The sequence below is a fragment of a genome, unplaced genomic scaffold (assembly GCF_019419815.1).
Source record: "Pyrus x bretschneideri cultivar Hongxiangsu unplaced genomic scaffold, Pyrus_bretschneideri_v1 Contig78, whole genome shotgun sequence".
NCBI classification, from domain to species: Eukaryota; Viridiplantae; Streptophyta; class Magnoliopsida; order Rosales; family Rosaceae; genus Pyrus; species Pyrus x bretschneideri.
The window spans coordinates 584,427-602,387 of NW_025999818.1; positions in this window are offsets into that span (position 1 = coordinate 584,427).

The following is a 17,961-nucleotide window of genomic DNA, read 5'->3' on the forward strand; positions in this document are numbered from 1 at the left end:
GAAACAACATAAAGTACTATATTCAATAAATAATAAATTACAACCCAAAGTGATTGGAAATTTATGGGCTCCAATTACAAAAACTACTATATTCATCATCACTTAACCAATTTGTGGTGCTAGGATGATCTTCTCTTGTGGTGCTAGGACCATCTTGTCTTGCTCTCGCTTCTCTTGCACGCCTCCTTCGCACCACGTCCCCTTTCTCTGACTTCCAAAAAAATTTAGAATTTGGAGACTTCCCTTCTAAAGGCGTGTTCATAATCTCATGATCTCGTTGAGCCCATCTTTCTTCTCTAACATGTTCCCTTTCTTGCCTAAGTAGCTCTCTTTCTCTCTCATTAGCCTGAAATTCTCTTTCAATAGTTGCAGTTTTTGCGTCCTTTCTAGCCTTATCAACCTCATATTTCGCCATTTCCCTCGCCAAAGTCAATTCACCTTGGCGAGCAAGTTCTTCCATGTACTTTGCATAATCATTCTTGGAAGCACTCCCTTTTCTCTTTGAAGCCTTCTTATTTTGAGGCCTAATTAGATAACGGGTCGAATCCGATGCTTGTTCAGGGAGGGGCGTTTCAGGCACTTCTTCTGCATCATCTTCATGAACATGCGAGCCATGATCGGGTGTAGAGTGTAGAGAGGTGCTGTTCATGAAAACTTCTGGACCGACAAGCACAACTCTAAATTTAGGACAATCTTTGACAATATTCCAACATTCCCACCGGTTGAATGATTTATTTTTGCTTTTGGTTTTGGCACCGTACCAAGCTTGTGCTTGAAGTTCCTACACAATGTGGGAGAAGAAATAATTATAATGAAAATAGGTAACAAATAAATAATACAAACAAATAATTATAATGTAAGTAGGTAACAAATAAATAATACAAACAAATAATTATAATGTAAATTTGGGTATAGTACAAACAAATAAATAATATATTGTTACTTGATCCGAGTAATTTTCCTCACTTCGAATATTAGTACTAGCTTGTGCTAAGGCGTCTCTCCACGTACTAAACGATTGGCTAAGTAATTTCCAACGATTGGACATCGATTCTTTGGTTCTTTTCCCACCAATTTTCTCAAGATAATTGGTATGAATAAGACTCCACATTTCTTGCAACTACATCTCATTACCCGTAAGTGAAGTATGAGTAACTTCAACCCAGCTAGTACACAACGCAACATCTTCAATAAGCGACCAATTCATACCTGCATCAGTAGTCATTTTGTTGAAAAAAAATGGATTGAAACTTTGAGAAAGAAAGGAATGTGATTGAAAGTAGTTGAGAAAATATGAAATTGTGGTGTAAGGTAGATGATAATGAGAAGGTCTTTATAGAAAAGTAAAAACTATTTTTTTTTCGAATTTTTTACCATTTTGTTTTAATTTTTATTCAACTAATTAATCTCTGCCGTTGGATATAAAAAAAATTTGAATTCCAACACTCCAGATTGTGCCACGTGTCATAACGGTAATTTTCTTAATTTTAAAACTATTTTTTATTTTAATTTTTTTATTTATAAAGCAGATTAATATCAATCGTTGATCTCAAATCAAACGGTTGATATTAAATAAGATTTTTTTTTTTTTTTTTTTACCGTTGAGATCGAACGGTCCAAGTTAAGAGAGTCGTTGAGATCGAATAAACCTGGGAAGCCACTGAAGGAAAATTTGTGAAAAACAAGTTCATTTGAGCAACATCAACAACATGCAATTAACAATTAAAAGGCGGAATCATGTTTATATGCACTCAAAAACAAAACTTAACCCATGAACTTCAAAGCCTAGTAGATAGGTGAACCAAGACTCAACTCAAAACAAAGTGAGTTGAGAAATCAATACCTTTGTAGATTCCTCTTTGCATAAGCAAAGGCTAATCACCCAAAGAGAGGGCCTTCATTCCTTGCATCTTAGATCCATGGATTTGGATGGATGAAAAGGTTTCTCCAAGTTCCCAAAATTGAGAACCTCTAATGATTCATCACCAAGGCATAATGAAGAAGAAATGAGTGACCTTGGAGGAGTTTGATTGCTAGATGATCCCTCCAAGGTGGCCGAAATTTTAGAGAGAAAGGAGAGCTTGTGTTCTCATCCTTTCCCCAAAAATAACCCTTAGTAAATTTTAGGCTATAAAGTCCTTTATATAGTCCCTTCAAATAAGTGACCTAATGGACCAAAAGCCCTATTCTTTTACACATGGCCGGCCTATAGGTTTATTGGGCTTTCAAGCCCTTTGTTTATTCAAGTTGTCATACAACTTGAGTTAATGGGCTTGACATTCAAATCCCATTGGGCCTTGCGGCCCAAAACTAACCCGAGGTCTTTAACGAACTTATTCGTTTGATTAATTAACATATTAATTAATCCTAGCCTTAGATAAATAATTAAACCATTTAATTATTCTTACTCATCTCCGTTGTTTCTTCAAACTCTACCTTACTCGGTGAACGATCCATTAGGTTCCTTTTAGCGAGGCAGTGGGCGATTAAAACTCTTTCTAATCGATTGTGAATTGAAACTTACTTTCAATTCTCCCGTTAGTGATAATACACTTTTAGGGCTTCCACAAACCATGGTTGACGCCTAGCAGCATGTCATGGTTACCCAAGCTAATCAGAAGAGGTGGAGAACCTATTCAGTTTTAGGATTACAAATGCAATACGGTCTTTCTCTAATACAATACTCTTGACCACATTGTTTGGTTTGATAGTTTATTCATGTCTACTATCCAATGTGAGTCTTGTGCTTATATGATTACCTTGAATGTGATTTGGAACACATTCCTAAATCTCATTCATACTTTGGCCAAAGATTCTCAATCATATCATAGAGTATTCTCCCTCAAACAGTTTGAAGGTTAGAGATCCCTTGTTGCGCATTCACTTGCCTCCATGGCTAAGTGGCTTAACCCCAACGATGCCATGGACACCCTCCTGATGGAGTGACTTTGACATAATCAAAGATTAAGGACCTAACCACAAGACAACTGTGATGCCTCAGGTCAAAAGACTAATTTGCATTATCCCAACCATGAGTTCTCATGTGACATGAATATGAGAACTCTTCGTTGATCGTGTTCAGTGAACTCATTCTCTATTGAGCACCTACGTACTTGTCTTGATGTCACACACACCAATGACTCGAGACTAGTCACTCTCCCTGAGAGAAGACATAGCACGTACTGATCTTAATGGACTGTCAATGCCCAATTGTCAATCCTATGATCAGGAACGTTTAGGATGTGTCAACGAAAGAATGGTCTCATGAATCTAACTTCTTTAGATCGCATTCTTCCAATCACATATTCCTTGGACTTATCGTTTAAGCATATAACATTTATATGAGACGGCTCAAACAATAATCTTTGCCCTTTACATTTAAACTACATTAGTTTGAAATGTCCGTAAAGTATCATCATATGATTGGTTTTAGGGCACATTTCCAACAGCCACGTGGCTTCCAACGGTGACATTTCAGTCTGAAAAGTGGGCTGACTTTTCTAAAAATATGTCGGGCGACACGCCCCCACGGTCGAGTGGGGTGCACGCGCCTGACGGAAGAAAATGAAGAAAGGGCCTGACACCAGGCTGACGTCAACCCTGGCGTCACATCCACTCGGGCTCTCGGGCTGGCAATTCTTCACAGGCCCTAAGCTTGGACCTCCATCTCCACTCGGGCTCTTTCATGCTAGAGCGAATCCACAGGGCCTCGGGCCCTTTTCTCTGGCCTGTCCCCCGAGCAATCCACCACAGTGGAGTTGCCCTTTGTTGGCCTAAGGCTCGGAGAGCAATTTATATGAAATATAGTGTACTTTATGGATTTAGATCCATCTCCTCGTCTGATTGAGGAAAGACTTAAATGAAATTGGGTGGATACTGCATGAATAAGACATATATATATATATATGGGCATAAATCTAGTTTCATGCAAGTTTTAGCTCTAAATTTGGAGAAGATTTTTACAATATTATGTGTAATGTACTACAAAGAAAAGCTTAGGTATAATATTGTGTCAATAATATGTAACGTAACTATAAGAGTGTAGCTGTATTATAAAAATTACAATACCAAAGTATAATTGTATCATATAAGTAGCCATAATTGTATCATATAAGTAGCTCCTTGATTTCAAGTCACCTCTTCCCTAAGGTTGAATTGAAGTTGAGTTTGAACTCTGAAGTTTCTATTTATAAGGTGTCCAAGTCAATGTCCCTTTATTAGTTCTATTTTGGGTCAAATTCAAAGTTCAAACATTTTTGTTTGTTGGGTCAAAATCAAACTCCAAACCTTGTAAGCTGGTTTTTTTTTACCAAACTTTCTGGTTAAAGATCAAACCAGTATGTGGTTTATGCACGAAACAAGGTTCAGGCTAGGGACAAGACTGTAAGGGGCGTTTGTTGCGCCGGACTATCTCGGACTGGATTAGCTTCAAGGACTAAGCTGGACTGGCTTAGACTAGACTAAACTGGACTAACTTAATGACGCGTTTGGTGCAGTATTGGACTAAGAAACTGGATAATAACAAATTCTAATATTATATTATTTAATATATAAATTATTAATATTTTATTATGATCTTATCTTTTTCTCCATATTTTATTATGATCTTATTATAATTTTAGCCTCCATTCAGGTAAAATCGTAATCTTGTCACTCCCAGCTTCAATTGGGTATATTTTATATGAAAGTTGGTTGTGAAATGGATCTGAAAGAGAGTCGAAAAGTTAATGATTGATCTAGGTGACCAGAGATGACGAGGAGTCTATCGGGAGTGATCGTTGAGCATGACGAGGACGAGAAAGAGAGGATAGTCTTAGCTAGTCCCATGGTTATTGGAGGGTCTCGCTAAGACCTCTTGGTGAAGGGTTTTGTCCATGATGAAGGAAAAATTTTGTCCTAGCTAAGAACATGTAAGAACATTTGAATACATATGCAAACTAATAACACTTTAAAGTAGGCATGCATTCAAAAACAATTCATAAAACCCATGACTTTCAAAGCCTAGTATATGGTGAACCATAAGACTCTTTAACAATATTAAAGAGAATAAGAATTTAGAGATTCTTTACCCTTGAAGCTCATCCTTGATTGCACAAGGGATTCACCCAAGTGGAGGGCCTTCAAGTCACCTCCTTGCTCCTTGGATCTTCCTTGTGATTTCCTCCCTTTTAGTGCTCCTTTTCTTCTTTGAGGATTTGAGGATTTGTTCTCCAAAACACCAAAGGTTTGGTGTCTCTAAGTCTCCACACCAAAGATGTAGTGTGAAGATGAAATGGATGACTTAGGGAAGAAAAGATTGCTAGATGTTCCTCCCCTAAGTGGCCGGCCTCTATGTAGAAAATGAGAGAATATGTTTCACCCAAATTCAATTAGAAAACCCTAATTTTGAAACAAAGCTATAATGTTGATTTTATACTTCATTTCATGTGAGTGGCAAACTTGTAATTAATACAAGTTTGCTACCCCTCACCCTTATGGCCGGCCATATGTTGTTATTGGGCTTAATTGCCCATTTTGTTTTAGTTGTCATACAACTTAAACATAATGGGCCTTGTGGCCCAAAACGTTTTTGTGCCCCGAAGCCCAAAACTAACTTAAACGCCCAATACGAACGTTTCGTATAATTAATTAACTATTTAATTAATCTTGACCATTCTTCAATTAAACCATTTAATTGCTTATCCATTTCATATAATTTCTTCACTTATATCTTTACTCGGTGTACGATCCATTAGGTTCCAATTAGCGAGGTAGTGGGCGATGTTACTCTTAACGATCGATTGTGAATTGAAACCACATTTCAATTCTCCCTTAAAATTAGTGTTTGCTAATCTTTAGGGCTTCCACAAACCATGGGTGACGCCTAGCAGCATGTCATGGTTACCCAAGCTAAGTAGAAGTGGTTGGAGAACCTATCCAGTTACAACTACAATGCAATACGGTCCTTCTCTAATACAATACTCTTAATCACATTGTTTAAGTGATAGTTTGTTTCATGTCTACTATCCAATGTGATACTTCTCTATATGATTCAATTGAATAAGATTTGGAACAAGCTTCCTTAGTCATATTCATATGCTTTGGCCAAAGACTCTCGAATCATATCTTAGAGTATTCTCCTTCCACCATGGAAGGTTAGAGATCCCTTGTTGTGCATTCATATGCCTACATGACTAGATAGCTTGACCCCAACAATGCCGTGGACACTCCAATGGAATGCCGTTGACATAATCAAAGATCAAGGACCTAACCATTAGACATCAATGATGCCTCAGGTCAAAGGACTACTTTGTATATTGCAACTATTGAGTTCTCACATGACATGTATGTTCGAACTCTCGTTTGATCGTTGTTCAGTGTACTCGATTACTCTTTCGAGCACCTATGTGTTTGCCTTAGTGTCCAACACCAAATGACTTGAGACTAGTTCATACTCACGCTTGAGTCGACATAACACATACTAACCTTAGCGGATTGTCAATGCCCAATTGGCAATCCTATGGCTAGGAACGTTTTAGGAATGAACATAAGAGAAAGGTCTCGTTAGTTTAACTAACTTAAATCACTTGTCTCTTAGATCAAATACATTCCTTGGATTCTCTTATTGCTTAAACACAAGATACAATAAATAGTGATTAACAATAAGCTTTGCCCTTCATTAAACATATAAAAGTTTAATACATTAAGTATTCCCAAAAGCTATTACATCAAATGAGTGGCTTTGTGGGCATACTTCCAACACATGCTAGTCCCCTTTTGTCTCATTAATGTTAGTCCCAGCATAGAACAAACACAGTATTGGACTAATAGCTAGTCCAGTTCAGTCCAGTCCAACTTAGTGAGGGCAAACAAACGCCCCCCAAATCTTTTTACTTTTAGAGTGCATTTGTTGCACTGAATTATTTCGAATTAGACTAACTTTAAAGGCTAAGTTGAATTACCTTGACTTATTTTAAGTAAGATCAAGTAGTGAGGCATTTGATGTAATGCCCTGCTAGCTGCGGACTAAAATACCCAAAAAATAATTAAAATTAAAAACAAAAAAACCTCACATCACCACGTTTCACTGTCTCTACCCCTCCCTCTTCTCTCCAAGAATTTGCCATTTTCATCTGCTAATTTTGTTTCTAACCCAGATGGGCAATGATCCTTCATCGCCACTTTAGCTGATTATCATCCTCAATTTTAATCTGAGCTGTGATTCTTCATCCCCTAACCCACTTACCCAACAGAAGTTGGTCAGATTTGTGAAGCTCTTAGGGGAGAGCCTCAACAAGAACTTTGAGATCAAAATTTTTGGTGCAAATCATCTGAATCAGGGGAGGGGCTTGGATTTAAGGCGTTAAACTAAGGATGCGGTGAAGTTGCAGGACGAAGGAGAATGCAAGATTTGGTGAGTCGATGACTGTGTCTGAGGGACGACTGAGATCGGCAAGGCATGTTGTAGACGATGGAAATAGGACTAGCAATCCCCTAGTTTTTTAGGGGTCTCGCTAGGATCACTTAGGGTGCGTTTGATTGAACTCGTTAGCTAGGATTGGCTTAAGTCGGACTAATGTCCTACGTTTGGTGCAGCTAGGATTAACCCAGATTCGCTCGGACAACGGACCTCTTTAACTGGCCTTAGATAGTCCCCTGTTGAAGTAGAGGATTAGCTTGGACTACCGATTACTCTTCTCCCCGTTTCTCTCTCTCTCTCTCTGTCTCTCTTCTCACTTCTCCTTTAGTTGGGGAAATTAACCTCTCTTTGAAACTCTTTTGCGCCTCCTTCTTCCCACTATTCTTCACAGATGATATGAACCTCTGCAAATTGAAACGACCCAGAACGACCTGAACCTACAAGGGTTTTTAATTCAAAATTACCGATTCAACTTGAACACACTTTAAAATTAATTGTTGGAGGCCTTGATTTTGGTCAAGTCCGACACGGATTCGCGGTCAAGCATCTTCTTTGTCTAGTTTTTAAAGTTGCAGACAAGATTGGAATTTGGATCTGGGTTCAGACAGGATGCAACAACCCCCGAACTTGGAGAAATTGATTTAAAATTCGGCCTCTCTAAGTAGTGCCGTTGTCGTTCAGTCACTGTGGCTAGAGAGAGTGGGGGACAGACATTGTTGAGATGAGACTTGAGAGTTGAGAGGATGGGGGAGGACGGCGATGAGAGGTTTTTTTTTTATTTTTTTATTTTAATTTTTTTTAAGTGATTTAAAAATGACAAAATGAAATTATGAGTTCTAAATATGTTTTAATACTAGCTAGTCTGACACTGCACTAAACGTTTTGTATTTCTTATTCAGCTTAGTCTAAGCCAACCCAGTCTAGCTTAGGTCATCTCCAACCAAATAAGGGCCAGAGGGCTCCTTTTAGCCGTATAGCCTTCCAAAAAATTATATTTTAATAAACAGTGCCGTGCCATGCCATATTTCATACCATCTCCAACTGAGAGGGTCAAGGGGCCATAGGTCAAATATAACCCTGTGACAAAAAATCATCTCTAAACGAGGGGCCAAAGGGTCATAGGCTCATAATTTATTATTTTAATTGAATTACTATGGTTACTTAAATTAAACTACCTTATTAAAATAAGGTTTTTGGATATATTAAAAAATACAACAACTTCAATTTAAAGATTCAACTACTTCATTTTAAAAACTACAACTTAAATTTAAAAACTAGAACTTAAATTTAAAAACTATATCTTAAATAATAAAGACCACACCAACTTCAATTTAAAGACTATAATCATCATCTTCATCCAACATTGTAAAAGTATAGTCGGATGTAAACAACTCCCGTCAGGCCATAATTTCCCTCTTTTTCTTATCAAAATATGCCTTACTCATTGGAGTGTAATCCGAAGTGTTCCTTTGCATGTTCCTATCATCAATCTCTTCTTGGATCTGTTTTGCCCGTTCTTCGTGCCTACAGTTCCTTTCTTCTGCGGCAAAGGTATTTTGCTTCGCCATTAATCGCAATGGGGATGCCATTTCCTATTGAAAGGCGTAATCATCCTTTGCCTTGCCCTTTTCCTTCAATTTTTGGGCCTTGTTTCGTCTCGTAGCCCTAGGTATGGAAGCTTCACCCGAAAACGGATTTTCTGCCCTTGTTTCTTGAATGGTAGGAGATCCCCAATTGCATTTGAGGAAACATTTTCGAACATCGGCGTAGGACCAAATCTTTCTTGAGGTGGATCTTCAAATAACACCCATTCTTTACAAATTTCCCAACAACCGTGATGACTATAGGATTTCTAGTTGTCCTCCATATACAATTCCTCCGCTTGGCGTACCTATAAAATATAATTACAAAAATTAAAGGAAATTAATTTTTGAAATTAAATGTAATATAATTAAATATTTAAAATAACTTGTGAAAACACTTACTTCGTCGTAGTAATTGGCTCCACTTTCATGTTTGCTTTCGGCCTTTAACACTGCTTGATGCTATTTATTCAAACTTGGATGAATATGTTTTTTCCATCTTGAAGAACAACTCTCGTGATTTCGGGAATTCGGTGGAGTGGTGTCTTCGTAGAACTCATAGTACTTTTTGGACATACGAGTCCAAACACCTTCACTTGTTTGAGAACTCCCCTTTGAACTATCTTTCGAAACCCATCTATAAGCCTTGCAAAGAGCTTCATCTTTTTTTCGGGTCTAAACCCTACATTTCATTGCAAATGTGGCCATTTGAAAATTATTGAAAAAATTGAAGGAAAGATTATTGGAAGAGGTGAGAGAATAGAATGTGAAGAATTGAAATAAAATGAGGTAAGATAGTATGGAATGGTGAAAATTATGTGAGAAATGGTGTAGGACTGACTTAGGTATTTATAGGAAAAAAAATTAGAAATTTTTATTTTATTTTTAACTTCGCCCCAAAAAAAAAAAAAAAAATTCAAACACAACGGTAACCTAGCATCAGCATGATGTTGGCTGGCTCATTTGGGCCAGGCAGTTGGCATGTTTTCCAATTTTTGGCCTGGTGGGGCCCATGAGCCCTTTAGCCTACCTTTCGGTTGGAGACGGTTTTCGTGTCATTTCGAGCTATTTTTAGCCCTATAGTCCCTTGGTCGGGTCTGTTGGAGATGACCTTAATTCATGAAGCTAGTCCATTTAGAGATAGTCCAGTGCAACAAAAGCACCCTTGGTGAAGCTATTAATCCACACGAGTCACACTTCGTCTCATTAAACTTAGTCCTTGCTTGCACCAAATTCGGACTAGTAATCCTGGGTAAGCCAGTCTAGTCCAGTGAAACTTAGTGAAGCCAAACAAACTCACCCTTAAAGTTTTGATCATTGGAAAGTGGGAGAATAACTGTGACATCCCGTCCCGAGGTTATATAAACGTACGTGTGAATTGACCTTTTTACCCCTAGTTCGTTACATTTACGTTTAATGTTGTTTTGTGAGGTGTGGCATGTGTTGGACCACACACACACACTCACACACACTGTCTCTATCTCTCCCGTGATTCCCTCTCCCTCTGTCTCTTTCCTCTCTCTCTCTCTCTCTCCCCGAGTCCTCTATCATTCTTCTTCTTCCTTCAACGCACGGACAAATACCAAACTCATCCAAACCATCACTCTCCGAGGAAACTAAGGACACCTTCGAACTCGTGAAGCTCGTACGAGTGCATCCATACCATTTTCAGGTGAGAAATCCTATGTTTTCACGTCAATTCGACAATGGCCGATTTGAGTACTATTCATGCAAACTTAATCTAGCATGTTTTTCGACTTTTTAAGCTTGTAGATGTGTTGGTGAGGTCCCAAGGAGCTTGGGAGTGCTTCGTTGGGCGATTTTGGACGTTGGGATTGCCCTGTTCAAAGTTGGCCGATTTTAGATTGTGTGGACAGGTATAATTCCTTGATTTTTAGGCCTTAAAAGTAGTCTATCGTGATTCTACTAGTCCTAAGCTTCATTTTGGTATAAAGATCATGAAAAATGGTTGAAAAACGAGTGAGATATCGAAGTTTGAAAATTTTCCAGTTTTCCGGCGACGGCGCCGGAGTCTCGCCGGAGAAGGTGATGGAATATTCCGTCAGAAAACTGACGGAATATTCCTAACGCCGTTAACGGAATCTGTCAAAACTGACAGAATATTCCTAACGGCATCAGTTGACACCGTCAGTGTGCATGGCACGTGGCCGCGCGTGGGGGCGCGTAGGTCCGTGCCTATTCTGGCACGTGGGGGCGCGTAGGTCCGTGCCTATTCTGGCGCGTGGGGGCGCGTGAGAGGTCCAAAAATTATTTTAAAAATATGGTTGTGATCCTGAGGTTGTGTAGAGCACGTTGGTATATCCATTTGTCCATTTTAAGCAATGTATGAGAAGTTATTACGAGAAGTTGGTTATGTGCTTTTAAATTAACGTTTTTGTAGTTGTTTCGCGTATAGGTGATACGTATCCCGAGGACGAGCGTGGTCACTCGAGGCAGGGGGGCTACGACCCTTCCACTTATCAGTGAGTGGGCTTTTGGTTTTCCGTATATACCTATATACATTTATATTCCCAGAAATTAAATAAAAAGGGTTATTTGTTTCATGCCATGCACCATATGTTTGTCGTTTATGCATCATCACATGCATTAGTATTGGCATACATATATATATGCGTATTAGGTGCTGTGGACGCACAGGTAAGTGCCTGGTAAAGGTTATTCATATTTACATTCAACAGTAGTTTGTGATGCTTAGCGAGCTCATAACCTGCACCCCCGGTGCTAGTGCTCCCGCCCTGAGCAGGGCACAGTCCTTCACGTGATGTTTACCTCCTGCACCACATGCTCAGCTTGGATCCAAGCTAGGTGCACAGTCCTGTCGTACAGACCACATTAGGTGGTTCTGACTCGTAGGTGACCCGCGATTATTTGCACAGCCTTCACGTGATCGTAGCACTAGAGCGTATATATATACGTCACACCCAGGCCTGTCGTACAGACCACTTTAGGTGGTTCCGACTCATGGGCAGGTTCAGTTGTTCAGTTATTGAGTTTGAGATTGGAGCTCTATATGCAGCCGTACAGGTCACGTTAGGTGACTCCGGCTGCCAGATGTTATGCTATTGATGTGATTTATACCTGAGCACTTGCATATCATTATGAGGCGGTGACATGGCATATCTTGAGCATAATTGGCATACCCTTGAGCTTGATTGACATATTTATACATACGTATATATGTTTATTTTCTGGGAAGTATACAGGTTTTACGGTGAGGGGTTAGAATGTATTTTGCTAAATGGTTTTCGAAGAGCTTTATTTTTGCCCACTCACGCTTTTGTTTTTCGCCCCTCCAGGTTCTAGTTGCTTAGCAGTTTCGGTGGTTTTCCCAGAGGGCGTCCCGGCATTTCCGACAGATACTCACCATTGTAGGGTCACCTTCGGGTGTACTATTGTCGTATCATTCTCTTTGGACTGCTGTAGTCTTGCTCTGAACTTAGCGTTTCACTTACGCTAGCACTTGTCTTAGTACGTTGTATGCTAGTTTTTAAATTATTCGTACTTTTACATTACTATCTCATAAGCTTCCGCACGTGCACATGGCTACGTCACCTTCGTGTGACGGCCATCACGCCCTGATCTCGGTCGGGGTGTGTCAATAACAACATTGCATCACATTTATGAGTAATTAGGCAAAATTTATAAGAGTTTTGTGACTTGTTACTTTTAACTTTTAAGTTCAGTATTTGTGTCCATAAAATTTATAACTCCAAATGACTTTTTTTATTTTTTTATTTTTTTACAAACAATAGTGTTAGTAAGTTAAATAATTAGTTGTTAAAGGGATGAGAGTCGATGAAGATCAAACCTCTATCATGGTGCATAAGCATCATTGTTTTCCACAATTGCACCAGAACGCTGTTTAACATTCATCAACAAAGTAAGGTTCATGCAATGATGATTTTTTCTGGGCAAATTTTCAGTCAAGATTTTCTCTTTTTGTCTATTCTTCCATACATCGTGTTGAACATGCACTTTACTATTTATTTGAACAAAAATATAACACTTTTATGTATAACTTCTTTTTTCTTTTCTTTTTTTCATTTGTAAACAGACTAATCGGTTTTGCAAAATTATACGAAAATTGTCACAAATCAATTATATTGTAATTTTTCCGGAACTTTTTTATTTTATTTTATATAATGTGGTTCAAATTTACTTTTGCCAAGAATCGAATTTAAAATCTCTCACTTACAAATGAAGAGGAATACCACTAGACCATAGTACTAAGGACATTGTGTAGATGTTTGAATCAACAGACTTCCATTCTAGCTGCGTCTAAAAATATCTTGTAACATATTCTTTACTATGCACCAAAAGGATCTCACCAAAACTATTTTTTTTTTATAATGAAAATTTGATATTATATTATTGGAAGAACTCATGCCAATAGAACGTATGAGAAAAAACTAAGCCAAGAGGCATCGGGTGGAAAACTAGCAACTTTGATTAAGTTGTTGAGATTAGCATTTGAAATGTATCTGTTGCACCTGCACATAACTACAGTAATTAGTTCAGGAGAATGGAATTGCCTAATAGGTAGAGGTATTCATCAATTTACCCCTGAACTTGATTGGCCAATTTCTTCTCTCAAACTTTAATTTTGGCCAATTGCTCCCCTCAACTCTCATAATTAGTCAATTTGCATCCTATTGTTAGATTTTTTAATTTTTCATCTATTCTTCTGTTAAGTAGGTGAAGTGATACCCGTATGACTGCCTTTAAAGGGCAAAGAAGTCATTTTCTCTACACCTTCTAGCTTTTTCCTTTTCTCTTTACTTTCTCTTCTTCTTCCTTTTCTCCAAGTTGAGCCCGTGCTGGTTCCATTGATGCTCCACCAATACGATTTTCCTAGCAAACACCAAAAGAAACAGAGGGAGGGATCTGAGCTCGTAGATCCGCGTTCACTTCTGGAGATCCATCCACTCCTCAATTTTTGGGGTGTAGTCGATGCGTCACTACTAGTCAAGGTCGATAACCATGACGCCAGTGTTGAAATGGCAGGCGTGGTGGTTGGCGAAGGTGAGGGAGAAAGAGGGGTCAGACCAGAAGGCAGAGGTGAAGTTGGTGTTGCAGTACTCCAGGACAGCGAGGATGTCACTGTCATAGAGGGGAGTGGCAGAGAGCTTGGTGATGTCCTTAACAAGGATGAGGTGGGAAGAGGGGTAGATTCAAAATTTCAAGTAGGGAAATCAGGTGGAGATTGTTTACTGGAGGAGGGAGGCGTAGGCAGCAGCGGAGGTGACGAAGTGGTAGACTGCGTTTTGGGGGCATGAGGAGTGTTGGAGGACGGAGAGGTAGCAGATGTACGAATGTACGGGTCTACGTTGATTGCTTGAGGAAACCAAATCATGTGGCCGTCGTTTGATTCGTCGAAGTCCACGCCATCATCGGGTAGGGTGGTGATTGAAGGGTAGTCTTGGGAGTTAAAGAATTGAGATGCTTCTCTAGCAGAGAAGAATCTGGGGAGTACAAAGTGTGGGTGGAGAAAAGGAAGTAGATAGAAGGTGTAGTGAAATGACTTTTTTGCCCTTTAAAGGTCGTCATGTGGATAGCACGTGACCTACTTAACGGAAGAATAGATGAAAAATTAAAAAAAATAACAGTGGGGTGCAAATTGATGAGAATTAAGGGGGGAAATTGATCAAAATTAAAGTTGAGGGGAGAAATTGACCAATCCTTGCAAGTTCAGGAAGTAAATTGATCAATTTCTCAATAGGATAAGACATGGGCTTCTCTTGGATTGCCTATTAATTGCTGTTTGAAAACTGAATTGTCGATGCTCGAAAGTTTTGAATCACCTTTTAGCATATTATCAAAAGTTGAACCCAAGTTTTGGATGATGTGGTCGTTTATGTACCGTTGATGAAATGAGCTCGCAAGAATTTGAGGCCAGTTACTATCCAAAGCCTGATTTGCTGAAAGCTATTGCAGTATTTGCAGCAACTGGAACAGGGGTAGTACTGTTGTCGCTTATATTTCCGATAAGAATAATTAAGCAGGCCCTTAACTCCATCAAATTTATTTTTTTTTTATATAATTTTAACCAATTTTAACGGATATATTCGACATGAGTAAGTAATGTGTTAATTTATATTATATTATTTTCAATTTTTTAACACTAACATTGACGGTTATATCCGACACAAATATTTTCAAAATTTTAATACTCTCTGGTGGTTATATCCGACACAAAGGCAACAATAAAAGCACGCCCCATTCGAACCCAAGACCAAGATGTCTTATGCAGAAGCACTTCACCATCAAGCTGGGAAATTAAATATATTCGTTAAACTAGCTAATATTTAATATAACAAAAATATTTGTTTATGGTTTGTTTTTGTCGAATAAATATTTATTCATGTTAAATTATATATATATATATATATATATATTTTTTTTTTGCTATAATTGGTATGAAGATGTACAAAACTTAAATTTAATAAATATTTATTCATGTTAAATTATTTTTTTTTTATAATCCTTGGTTTTTTTTTTTAATTTGTTTTTACTATAGTTATATTTTTTTTCAAGGATGTGTTTAAATGGTTGGAAGTAATTGTTTATTCCCGAGGGCAACAAGTGGTCATTGATAGCAATTTCTGTATTTTTTAGGGTGGTTAGTTGCTGTCAGATATGATTTGTATTTGTGAGGAACTAGAAGCCATAAAAATAAAAAAAAATAAAAAAATAAAAAAACTACGTAATTGATTAAGTAGCCATTAGTGTGACAACTTGTCCCTAGTTTTACGATTTTATAAATTTTTAAAAAGTGAATTTACAAAAATGCCCTAGAGGCGAGGGTATTGACTTTCGTTGACCAACATATAGTGAGACGCTAGAAATATTCTTTTTAGCGTCTTCTTGAAGTACTCAACGATATGAACACGTAAGCGCAAGTGGAATCTAATTCTGAGCTACGGTTAAAATTTTATGGAACTACAAATCCGAAAAGTACTTTTGTAAAAATTACTATTTATTATTTTATATATCTCTCATAGTTTTTATTATTATTATTATTATTTTTGTTTTTTGGTTGAGGGAAATGAAGGAAAGGGGAATAGTGGATGGAGGAAAGAAGAAAAGAGAGGGTTGCAGCCCAATCCAAGAAAAGAAAGGAGATGGGTGCTGCCAATCGGGAGAAAGGTAAAGGAGAGACCAACCAATCGGAAAAGAAGAGAAAGAGGAGTGACTAACTAGAAAGGGAAGAAAGGAGAGAAAGGATGGAGGTGAGAAGCACCAAACCCAGATCTTTTCCTCTTTGATCCGTACACCTCAACCCGACCCGCGGCATTGCTACCAATTTTGACGGGTTTTCCGTCCATTTTCTGGTGAACCACATCATCTAACTGCTGGAAATGTGCCCTAAAACCAATCATATGATGATACTTTATGGACATTTCACATGTTAAACTAATCTAGTTTAATATTAAGGGCAAACATTATTGTTTGAGCCGTCTCATATAAATGTTATATGCTTAAACGATAAGTCCAAGGAATATGTGATTGGGAGAATGCGATCTAAAGAAGTTAGATTCATGAGACCATTCTTTCGTTGACACATCCTAAACGTTCCTGATCATAGGATTATCAATTGGGCATTGACAGTCCGTTAAGATCAGTACGTGCTATGTCTTCTCTCAGGGAGAGTGACTAGTCTCGAGTCATTGGTGTGTGTGACATCAAGACAAGTACGTAGGTGCTCAATAGAGAATGAGTTCACTGAACACGATCAACGAAGAGTTCTCATATTCATGTCACATGAGAACTCATGGTTGGGATAATGCAAAGTAGTCCTTTGACCTGAGGCATCACAGCTGTCTTGTGGTTAGGTACTTGATCTTTGATTATGTCAAAGTCACTCTATCAGGGTGTCCACGGCATCGTCGGGGTTAAGCCACTTAGCCATGGAGGCAAGTGAATGCGCAACAAGGGATCTCTAACCTTCAAACTGTTTGAGGGAGAATACTCTATGATATGAATTAGAATCTCTGGCCAGAGTATGAATGAGATGTTGGAATGCGTTCCAGATCACATTCAAGGTAATCATATAAGTACAAGATTCACATTGGATAGTAGACATGAATAAAGTATCAAACCAAACAATGTGGTCAAGAGTATTGTATTAGAGAAAGACCGTATTGCGTTTGTAATCCTAAAACAGAATAGGTTCTTCACCTCTTCTGATTAGCTTGGGTAACCATGACATGCTGCTAGGCGTCAACCATGGTTTGTGGAAGCCCTAAAAGTGTATTATCACTAACGGGAGAATTGAAAGTAAGTTTCAATTCACAATCGATTAGAAAGAGTTTTTAATCGCCCACTGCCTCGCTAAAAGGAACCTAATGGATCGTTCACCGAGTAAGGTAGAGTTTGAAGAAACAACGGAGATGAGTAAGAATAATTAAATGGTTTAATTATTTATCTAAGGCTAGGATTAATTAATATGTTAATTAATCAAACGAATAAGTTCGTTAAAGACCTCGGGTTAGTTTTGGGCCGCAAGGCCCAATGGGATTTGAATGTCAAGCCCATTAACTCAAGTTGTATGACAACTTGAATAAACAAAGGGCTTGAAAGCCCAATGAACCCTATAGGCCGGCCATGATAGAAGAATAGGGCTTTTGGTCCATTAGGTCACTTATCTGAAGGGACTATATAAAGGACTTTATAGCCTAAAATTTACATGGGGTAATTTTTGGGGAAAGGATGAGAACACAAGCTCTCCTTTCTCTCTAAAATTTTGGCCACCTTGGAGGGATCATCTAGCAATCAAACTCCTCCAAGGTCACTCATTTCTTCTTCATTATGCCTTGGTGATGAATCATTAGAGGTTCTCAATTTTGGGAACTTGGAGAAACCTTTTCATCCATCCAAATCCATGGATCTAAGATGCAAGGAATGAAGGCCCTCTCTTTGGGTGATTAGCCTTTGCTTATGCAAAGAGGAATCTACAAA